Source organism: Amblyomma mixtum, chromosome 2 (genome assembly GCF_055824585.1).
Source record: "Amblyomma mixtum isolate Tamu chromosome 2, ASM5582458v1, whole genome shotgun sequence".
Taxonomy (NCBI): domain Eukaryota; kingdom Metazoa; phylum Arthropoda; class Arachnida; order Ixodida; family Ixodidae; genus Amblyomma; species Amblyomma mixtum.
The window spans coordinates 211,230,143-211,241,615 of record NC_143013.1 but is presented as its reverse complement, the minus strand read 5'-3'; the positions used below and the strand labels follow the sequence as shown (position 1 = coordinate 211,241,615).

The following is an 11,473-nucleotide window of genomic DNA, read 5'->3' as shown; positions in this document are numbered from 1 at the left end:
TCTGCAGTGTTTTGGGCTCCCATGATGGCCATGTACTCGCTTACTCAACTGTATTTGAGCTAGCTGGAGTGCTTGGACGTCCCGACGACTCCATAGGGAAGTCTGTGGCTGGGATGCAGTAGGTCTCCGTTCCATCTGGAATTGTAACAGGTGTCAGCGGCATCTCGTATTGCAGCTGGTTCCAGTCTGGAAATGTCTCTCTTAAAGGGACACTGAGGAGAAATTGAAGTTGGCTTGTATCGACAGAATACCAGCTTCTGATTACAAAAACGCCACTCATACTGACAACAAAGCTCTAGTAACGTAGAAAAGAGCAAGAACCAAAATACAGGTATCGCCGCCACAGGCCAAACTCGCAAGTACAAGCGTCATGACGTCATATAACAAAACAGTGTTGCTAGAACCAATGGTTCTAGCAACGCTAGGACACGAGAAGCACAAATCACCGAGGCGCAGCCAATGCATGCGCACATCTCCTTGACGTCGCCAGATGGCGCCACGTGCCGGGCAGCTACGCGCTCGCCTGAAGCATCGGGACCAATCAGCGCCTGCTCGCCGGCGTTAGGCGGGCTCCCGGTATTCCGCTAGCGGTATCAAGGTACACGGTATGCTAAAGGTGTCTATTTGCGAGAACTTCGTTGGCGACTTCGAGAACGAGATCCATCGTAACGCTCGCAAAATGCCGGTGCAAACGTAAGCGAAGCGACTGTAGCGACGGCCGCAATAGCCGATAGATGCCTTCAACGTGCGGCCGGCGGTAGCTTTCTTTTCGGCTGCTGCTAGGCCGCACTGCTGGCCGCCAGAAATCACGGAGTCTGCATCACGTCATGTCACGTCATGTTTCACGTCACTTAGTCCTCTGTCGTCATAGCCGAATCCCAAGTTTGAATCACAGCGGCGGGAAAAACCTTTTCAACTTCGAATCCAAATTTCTTAGAAATAAATGCATTTTTCGCTGCCGGCCAAGTGGCAACAAAGCCATGACATGCCGAACTATCGGATTTTGCTATAAAAAATATATTAATAGTGCTCTCCTCAGTGTCCCTTTAAAACAGTAGCACTGGAACCAGTTAGAAATTTTCACCTGGATATTGATTTATGTATAGTCATATTCTCTTTATATAGACGTCTAGGCTACGTAGACTGGGTGTACTTACATGTTCACAAATATCTGAGAAATGTAGAGCGTGATGTCTGCAGTACGTACCTACAACGTGAACTGGACCCCAATTTTCATGTTGTAGGTACGTAGATTTTTCGTAAACGGTACTAATATGGATGTCTAATGGAGGTGTCTAATGTCCAGCGTAAATATCTTGCTGATGTCTATGGTACGTTTTATGGTTTACTGGGTATAATGATAAGTGGCATTACCCCCCTCCCAAATAAGCATCGTCTCGATGCTTTAAAATGAAAATAAACACGAAGAATGCAAACTTAAGAGTCCTTTAGGGTTCATAATATGGCTTCAGGCGTAAGACATGTACGACTTCCGGGCGTGTGCGGCGTCGCTGAGATGCTGTCGTGCCGTCGGGGATGACTTCATAGTCGAGGTCACCGATGCGACGGAGAACCCTGTACGGGCCAAAGTAGCGTCGCAGCAACTTTTCACTCAATCCACGGCGGCGAACTGGCGTCCATATCCAAACACGATCACCTTGCTTGTAATGCGTGTCTCGTCGGCGCAGATTGTAGCGTCGGGCGTGGGTGTGCTGCTGGTCTTTAATGCGATGCCGCGCAAGTCTTCACTCTTCCTCGGCGCGATGAAGGTAGGCGGCGACGTCGAGGTTGTCTTCGTCGGAAACGTGCGGGAGCATTGCGTCGAGTGTTGTCGTGGGCTTCCTGGCGTATACCAGCTGGAATGGGGTAAACCTGGTTGTCTCCTGGACGGCAGTATTATAGGCGAAGATCACGTAGGGCAGAATGGAGTCCCACGTCTTGTGTTCGGCGTCGATGTACATGGAGAGCATGTCTGCGATGGTCTTGTTCAGACGCTCTGTGAGTCCGTTGGTTTGTGGATGATAGGCAGTTGTCCTCCGATGGCTTGTCTGGCTGTAGTTTAAAATGGCTTGCGTCAGCTCCGCTGTAAATGCCGTTCCTCTGTCTGTGATGAGCACTTCGGGGGCACCGTGTCCACTCAATGTAGCATTTTGGGCAAAGCTTGTCGCCTGAAATTAGGCCTAGTGTCGTTAACCTTTGAGCCAGAACAGTTGAAGTAACCTTAGTCCCACGGCATGGCCTCGTGTGCCTCCTGAATGGGTCTATGCACAGCTTTGAGGCTGTATGTGTTGTATATTTTGATAAATACACACAAGAATGGTGCGCACATATTGTACTGATTCCATCTTTGGCTCTTCTGGCTCGACTGGAAATAATGTCTTGCTGCTCAATAGGCAAATCGGAAAAAAGTTGAAGCCATGTCTTTCGTACGTAGTGCGTTTTGTGGCATGTTCCTGGTCCGAAAGAACAATCCTGCGGAGAATCCAGAGCCCTGGAATGGGCAGAAAACATCCACTCTTAGCAAGCAAATAGCGAAGCATATTGCAATTGCGTACACGTGCTATGCTCTTGTATTTCTTTGAAACAATGCAGAGATTTTTTTATTTTTAGCTTGACTGCATATTATAAACAAACCAACAAATATCTATGCTCAGAGCAAAAATAAATAGTTACATTTTGCCCCTTTCATCGCCACAAAATATTAATGCAAACTTCACAAGAGGTAATGCATGCATAATGACAGCTTAATCAGTGCAGTTAGCGAAAGGCTGACCAGTAAAAGTAATTCAAGGCACTGTTCTTTTATCAACGCACCAAATACTTGCCGGTTGCACTCACAAGACACAAACAGTCATACCTGTGCAAGGCAGAAGCAGCCACATCACCATCACCGTTCTTCATCGCTGGTGGGTCTGTGGGCTGATCACTGTCTTCATGGCAGCAGTCGACACACGCTATAATTTGTTAAAGTGTTGTCTGCGATCCCAAAATTATGTCAAAAGCCCGCAGTCTCAAACGCCACGCAAGGCATAAAAGATTACTATTTTCTGTTACTCAGAGAAAATATGCATGTTTAAAAGCTATATTAAAGGAAACAGACCACACAGAGAAAGTCACACACTACATCCGACCCGAGTGCAGAGCGCGCGTCACGCGACCATAGCAGACGACGGCGTGCGCGGCCCACGGGGCCACGCGGGGCCAGTTGACCACGCCGCGGTGACTCCTGCGCTTGGACTGGGACGAAATCTGCCATTTGCACAAGCTGAACAGGTTTTGGTGTGCAATTTCTGGAGCGGACCAAGATGGCTCAAAGCAACTATTGTGCAGCGCACCGGGCCAGTGTCGTACGAGGTCAAGGTGCAGGCACCCCACGGATCATGCACGTGAAGGCGACACAAGGAACATTTGCTACGAGCCTCAGCTGCGAACACGCTGTCACCATTTGCGGTGGGGGAGGGGGGTAACGTTTGACAGGTTACTGTCATGGTCCCCACATGTGCAACAGATGAAAATCAAGCTCTGCTCTTACGCCTCTATTTTTTGCATGCTCTCCACCAGCAGAAGAGGCTGTTCTACACCATCATTACTACGACTGTATGGAGCACTCTGTGAAGGCCTTCTGTGGTAGTCTCCCAGCTCTGGAGGGTATTTCGCAAACAAATATTAAAATCCTTGAAGCTATGCAAGTTAAAGCCTTGCGAATCTGTCTCGGCCTTCCCAAAAACACCTCCACAAAATCTAGCTGAAAGCAGACGTCTATCGGCATCAGTGCTCTTAACCCAGGAGCTCCTTCGTGCCCAGGTGCGGTTTGTGGCTCGCGTACCAAACCATCCACTCGCTGAGTACAGCATGGAGGAAATTTCCAACATTCTCTCATTACAATACCAGCATCCTGTCACAACCTGCATGGAAAATTAAGATCACAATCCTTGGCATTAAAAGAAAAACAAACACCCCCAATCCTGCACTTAAATACTTTGCGCTTGAGCACATTCATAGTTGCTACAATTCGTACAGCCACATCTACACTGATGGCTCTGTCACGTCCTTATCATCAGTGATTGGCATCTGGATTCCGTCAACGTGCACAATTTCAGCGATACTCAGTCACCGAACCTCGACTACTGTCACCGAGCTGGCTGCTCTGCGTGTAGCATTTACTTACATCCTACAACAACCGCCAACAGCGTGGGTTATCTTCAGTGACTCTCACGCTGCACTACAGTCGATAAAGTCATTAGGAAACCTTCAGGAGCAGATCATCGATGACTTGAACAGGTTACACACCGAGGCCTGTGAGTTATGTCACCGTGTTGTGCTTCAGTGGTTACCCGCTCACTGCGGCCTCGCAGGCAATGATCGTGCTGACTGTGCACCAGGATCGGCGCATGGCGACACCTCCTTGTTCATACCCATACCCTTTTCTCGTAGTGATGGCGCGAGACTTCTCGCTACTAAATCCTGGCAGATGCAACGCTCTTTGTGGTTTGATCGACCCCACTTGTGAATTCCGCATGCCATGCAATTTAGATAGACGTGACTGTAATTGCCTGCACCGAATTCGTCAGGACGTTGCCTTTACTAAATTCTATCTTTATAAAATTGGTGTATCAAGTAGCCCTCTGTGCCCGACATGTGGTGTGCGTGAGGATATTCAACACTTGATCTGCCACTGCCAAATATTTAATACTCATCGCAAGGCACTGTTAGGTGCTTTAGGACTTCGTCAGGACGACCCTGTGCACCTGGATCATGTCCTTGGACCCTGATGCGACTTCTGCTGAGCGAGGGACAAAAGCTTTCTTTGTTTTTCTAAGGGACATGGGTTTAGTGGACATACTTTGATAATCATGTGTGTTTGTGAGTGTTGAGTATGTTTGACGTCACCTTTTCTCTCTCTCCCACCCTCATGTGGAGTAGCATGCCAGGCCTATAACCAGGCAGACCTCTCCATTATTCATTAGTCTCTCTCTCTCTCATTTTGTAACCTGACATCTGAGGATATTAGAGAGTTTTAGTTGGGCGGGTTTATGGCCAGCGGAGCGGAGCGGGCCAGCGGGGACGCCACTGCGCATGCGCACAACGCTGAGGAAGCGAGCGGGTTTACGGAGCGGCGCTTACGTCCGCTGGGCGGCCTTTCCCAGCAGAGCGTACGCGTCGCGTGAGCGTCTCCCAGCGCGCGCGGGCGTGCATGGGTAATTCAACATGGCGGCCTGCGACACAGACGCATCGCCGACTGCGCCGACCGCGGCGCAGGCCCGTTTGCAAGCGAAGAAGTCGCGTAAGTGCTACGCCGCGCAGGAAGACCTCTGTCTGCTACGCGAAGTTGCAGCGACGAGGCCATTTGGTGATGACATCAAGTGGATGACTGTAATCGCAAATGTAAAGCAAGCGATAAGCCGCGAGCTTACACTGCGCGGTGTGAAAGACCGGATCGATCTCCTCATAGGATATTGGAGGCAACAAGACGCAAGAAACCTGAAGTGAGTTTTGTTGTTCTTTACCCTTACGAAAATGCACACTGACAAGCAATTAACATTTTATAGAGTATTTATTTAGTCTATCAAAAGCCTATTAATACTCAAATTGTAATGAGTTTGGTCTATAAAAAGTCAATATGTTCTTGACTGATATGACCCAATATAAATTTAATTGACAAGAAGTGAATTAAAACTCAAGCAACAAAAAATCAATTCACAGCCGATTTCTCACTGTGTCATTAAAAAGTCAAGTTTGAAAAAATGAACTTAAATATTTACTTAAAAATTAAATATGGCACTGAAATGTGATTTTTGAACTGCATTACTTGCAACTTACAAGTGACTTCAGAATGTTAAGCTCATAAAGGCCACAGCTTTTATGCTTCTCAGGCCAGCAATGTTTCGGACTGAAACCTTTGAACCTCGTTAAAACAGATGCTTGGGCAAGTTGGTAACTCATTTTCACCGGAACAGCACGCACTAAGACACGGACAAGAAGGGAGACAGCGCTCGTGTGTGTCGTGTCTCCCTTCTTGTCCGTGTCTTAGTGCGCGCTGTTCCGGTGACTTTGAACCTATTATGCGTAGTTTGTACACACCTAATGTATTTGATACTTCAACATGTGTTCCTTCATAAATATATGTTAAGGTTTGCCAACTTTGTTTCGTTATGCTTTGCCATCTACTCCCATTATGCTTTGGCCTGTAGCATGTGATCTAGCATTATTTACATGTGTACTAATTGTATGTGACCACTGTGATAGCAAAATGTGCAATTTACTGCTTATGATCCTACTTAGTGTAATGCTTGTGTTGCACTGAATAAAATTTTGCGTATTATTGTGTTGCGACTTACTTTGCATGTCAGGCTCGTACAAATGGTTGGCTTTTCTCAACACCGCGGTTCATATGCGGCCTTCCATGCTTGTGATGAATTGCATGATGTCTCGAGCTTAAAAAGCTGACGTATATTTTGACATATATTTTGTAACCTTTGTGCACATAAGCCTTTCCTAACTCTGGCACCTGAGCCACACCATGTGCTGAGATTACAGATTTTCATGTATGTACGATGTACATCAATATTTTTCTCATTTTTTCTTCTACTTTCTTCTTTCGGAAAACTGATGTGGCTATTACTAACGACGAGGTACAAATCTCTGATTGGAACTAGGCATCTAACTCTACTGGTTAAAAAGTTATTTATTAAAAATTAGTAAACCAGCTTACTACTTACGACAATTCACCGGTTTTTTTGGTGTCCGCCAACACTGGTAATACTATGCCACACAAGCCATATTTTTGCCCCAAAAAGCATATTCATGCATCATGGCCCACTCCATTTTCCTTTAAATGTGTATGAGAGCTGTAACGTTAGAATTGAGCTTGTACTAAAGGTAGTAGTCCCTAAACTGTTGAAAGGAGAAAGTAGAGAGCTTCCAACCACCTTTGTTTGGTTTGGTTTGGTTTATGGGGTTTAACGTCCCAAAGCGACTAAGGCTATGAGAGACGCCGTAGTGGAGGGCTCCGGAAATTTCGACCACCTGGGGTTCTTTAACGTGCACTTACATCGCACAGTACACGGGCCTCTAGAATTTCTCCTCCAAAGAAATTCTAGCCGCCGCGGCCGGGATCGAACCCGCGTCTTTTGGGTCAGCAGCCGAGCACCATAACCGCTGAGCCACCGCGGCGGCTCAACCACCTTTGTGTTTTCCTTCATAGCAACAACATTCACATAAGTGTGCATCTGGATGGGTGTATGGCCCCACAGAAGACAGAATTACATAACTTGTACTGTATTTTTTAACATACAAAAACTGAGGAAGAATTGGGAACAGTCTTGAGCCTAAAAAACCATCACCATTTTTCATTACCTGCCTTTCATTAAAGCCTTGTGTTTACTTTGTAGCAGCTACAAGCGAAACCTTTTATGCTGTATTCTGAACTTCTACAATCTTAGGACCACTACAGATGACGAGAAAGGCTGAACTTTAAATAATGCCTCAAGTGCCATCCCAACGATCTCTGCTGGTAATACACTGCTCTCAAGTTTTCTAGACGTACCAAAGCATTAATAAATGTCACACCAAAACGAATTAGCAGCTTACTCACTCTATCACTCACAAGCCTTCGTACAATGCAATATATATTTCCAACATCTAAACCATGAAGGTCTTGCTGGGGTGCAGTGCAGAAGTTAGACACCTCTGGTTACTCCCCAATTCAGAGTGTCACATCGAAAACTATTGAAGCCAGCTATATCTTCAAGACATGCCTTAAGTCGGCTGAAAGCCATTTGCAAGTTGGCACTAGTATCATTTACAAATTGGCATACAAGTATAGTTGACAACAGTCAGTTAAGCTCAGCAACACTCAAGAGAACAACACACAACAAATGGCTGAGTAGTGGCAGACACAGTTCAATGAAGGTGCAATTCAAAAGTGCTCGTCATGAAGTGTCAGTGTCATGCACCAAACACAGGGTTGGTAAGACCTCACTGTTGTGCAGGAGTACTAGAGCTTGAAAAAGATTTACAACTTCCTGTTGACATTTCCTTCTTTTTTAGGTCGCTGCGGTGATTTAGTGGTTATGATGCCTGGTTGCTGACCCCAAAGCCGTTACATTTTGATGGAGGCAAAATGCTAGGGACCTATACTGCTGCGAGATGTCAGTGCACATCCAAGAACCTCAGGTGGTGAATATTATCCGAAGACCTCAACTAAGGCGCCCCTCATAACCTGATTAGCTTTGGAGCGTTGAACCTGATAAACCATACCAAACCATTTCCCTGTTTTAGGAATCTAAAAACTTGCAATAACTATACTACTGGATTCTCTCTTAAGGGCAAGCTGAGGTGGAAAGGGACATGTTTGTCGTAAAATACTGTGAAAAGCTTTTTTCCCAGCTGTTCGAGTTTTAAGCATGCAAATAAAATGTGGTTTACTATCAACACTTCGCCACATAGTTCACAAAGAGGGTTTCCTTGTTTCATGAGTATGAAGTTATGTGTAAGGTGTGTATGTCCAAAGCGAAGTCCAGAATGCAAACAACTTTTAAAGATAGCAGGGAGTTAGCAGAACAAATGGGAAGTAGTGAGTGAATAGCAGACAAATTGTGACAGTGAAGCAACGACTATACACATTAAAGCCAATCCTTGGTGAATGGAAACCATACAGACAACAGGAACACTTCACAGAAGTGAATTTAAGCCGTCTTCGCATTGGACAAACCCACCATATGCACAATTTTATACTCGCAAACCTACATGTGAACATGTGAAACCTACATATGTGAACACCTACATGTGGAATCTACATGTGAAGTGTGCGGAGACACTGTCATGGTAAACCATATTCGACTTACATGCTCAAAACCTGAGAACTACAAAAAAAAGCATTTGCTACATTTTACAATCAACTCATTCTCTTCCATCCCATCTTACTCTTAGGAGAAAACACAATTGTAGACTTGCCATGTGTTTTCGGATTGTGAAGGAAGGCAATTTTTTAAACAAACTAACTTTTACCACTTGATCTGCTTATGTGCCATAAAAACCAAAACAACCATGACCACTGATAGGAAGCACTCGCCTGCCATTTCTGTTGTTACGTGGCCTCCAAAGCAACTTCTTGTGGGAGGGAAACAATATAACTGGCTGTGGCATCATGTACAACTATGCACTTTCTCAATGAAGCAGCACTGACAGCAGCAGTCTGCCCTGCTGGTACCACCTCAACAAATAAGATTTCACTGTTGTCACAGAAGGTGCCAAGGATGCTTCGTCTTTTATGAAAAACTTGTACATGAACTGTAACAATCCGCTCTCCACCTGTACCATTATCTGAAAAGGCCAGAGATGTCATAGATGCGACCAAGAATTCCATCTGCAAAAACAAAAGAATTGCAGCGTCTCGATTTGTCGAGTGTCGCCACACAAAAGCAGAAAGACCCAATTCTCATCTTCATGTAGTTGGTTGCGTTGTCCCTTCTGATTCCCTTTCCTAGCAGCATGATGTTCCCAATCCTGATGCACTTCTGCTTCAATGAATATCCTTTCGAAAGGTACCAAAATGCCCCAGAAATAGTTTCTTCCATTGTCATGAGAGACATTTTGCCAAAGTTTTGGAAGAGCCTGACAAATCAAAAATTTATTAATTATTTGCACACCAGCGTGCCTTGTGCCAGAGACAAGTTTACCAAGTTGCCCATTCATAGATTCAAATGGGAACAGTGAGAACCCCCACAGTGGTCCCCACTCACGCACACTGTCACAAGATGAATGAGAAGGTGCGCATTGTAGGACATGTATTTCTTCCCATACAGGTCTTGGTATTCAACCAAGAAGGATAGCATCTTCTTCTGCATCTCAGTTATTTTTTCAAGAGAGATTGAAGGGCCCAGCATACAGTGCATAATGTCCACAAAAACCATCCAGTTTTTGTAGTACCTTGGTGGCAGGTAACCTTTCAATATAACCGGAGAGTAATAAAGAAGCCAGCTTCTCCACTCTAGTGATTTCCAATGCTTCACTTCGGTTAACGGACGTGTTAAACGCGACAACTCCCAAGCTGGCTTCATGGCCATCAGCTTGGCATTCACTTCATGCAAACTCTTTCTGAATCTAAATTCCCTGCATTTCTTTGAATCAAGCCAAAGAAGTGTTGTTGCTTTTACAAAGCCAGAACAAACAGCATGCATATAGTCTACGACAAAGCCAGAACTGAAGCTAAAGAAAGTGAGCATAGTGAGAACGCTAACAGCCTTGACACCGCAGCTCACCTTCGTTGGCTCAGTTCTGGCTTTCTCGGCATGCTTCAGGAATGAGTCCTGGCTTCGCATTTTGGGTGCAGAGACAGGTGGAGGGTACACCCTGCAATGGCCCCTACCTTTCTGCACAACTTCTCCTCTCTCTGTGCACCAAGCACAACCATACTCTCCATTGAATTGTGTCATGCACATTACTTCTGCCCTGGCCACACTATCAACAGTACATGGCCCCGGAAACACTTTTGAACTCCTCTCTTTGTGGCTGGAGTCTGTCCACTTGACTCCCTTTGTTGAAAGGACATTCATGGTTTCCACAAAGGGCAAAAGAAACGTATTCATTTTTGGTTTTTTGGGACCAAACCATAACCCAGCCAAAATAACCCTTCGCACCCTCTGTTTGAAAGGGAGCTCATTAACAAGTGCCAGTAGTGGCCAGATCGAATAACCTGAGCTCTCAAAAAGCGGAAAGCCGTCAGTATTAAATGTTAGTGTTATATCATCTGGTTGCAATGGCAACGCATGATATCCTGCGCTCTGAGTGATGTCAGAGACATCATACGACTGTGCCTGCTTCTGTGGCAGATCCCCAAGTTGCTCAAGCATTTGTTGTAATTGTGCTGCAATATCAACGGTAAAAAAAAAGATGAGTTTTCAAGAAGGACGTCTACTTTTTCTGTGGCACCGCATTTTTTGCACGTCACAACACTTCTGTGATGAACCTCACCAATGTACTCACTGCAAACACTGCAGTAAAAGTGCCTCTTTCTCAAGCTTTGCATGGATAAAAAATTCTTGAAAAAAGAGTACTTGGTCGTGGGAAACACTGTTCCCTCAGGCAGGTGGGCGTCGATCAGCTTGAGCATACTCTCGGTTGCCTCTTTAGAAGCATCGTGCCGTAGGCTATGTGCAATGATAAGTAGTATGCTCTCTCCTCTTGTCACTTTTGCATCAGGGTAGATCAGCTGGTCCTAAATTGAACAGAAACAAGAATTGAGAACACAGTGGCAAAGTGACACCCCGATTCCTCATAAACTAAGTAGGCTTTGTCATAACTGCAGCTGCAATGGCACTCAGTAACATTTTAATATTCCCAAATAATACTAATTTTTCTTAATGGCACCAATGTATATGCATTGATTACCGGGAAGCTACAGACCATATTTTCTAAGCAGTAAATAAACATAAAAGGAGAACTGAATTGCATGTTTCATTTGAATCGCAGT

At 45.3% G+C, this 11,473-nt stretch overlaps 1 long non-coding RNA gene across 1 annotated transcript in view; it reads right to left on the bottom strand.

Moving 5' to 3' along the window:
- Positions 1-6,063: 6,063 nt before the first annotated feature.
- Positions 6,064-11,473, bottom strand: part of LOC149362450 (uncharacterized) — a 103,444-nt gene continuing 98,034 nt past the window's right edge. The window contains exon 3 of the long non-coding RNA XR_016289000.1: positions 6,064-11,218. This is a non-coding gene — a long non-coding RNA (uncharacterized LOC149362450). The remainder of the gene's footprint in view (positions 11,219-11,473) is intronic.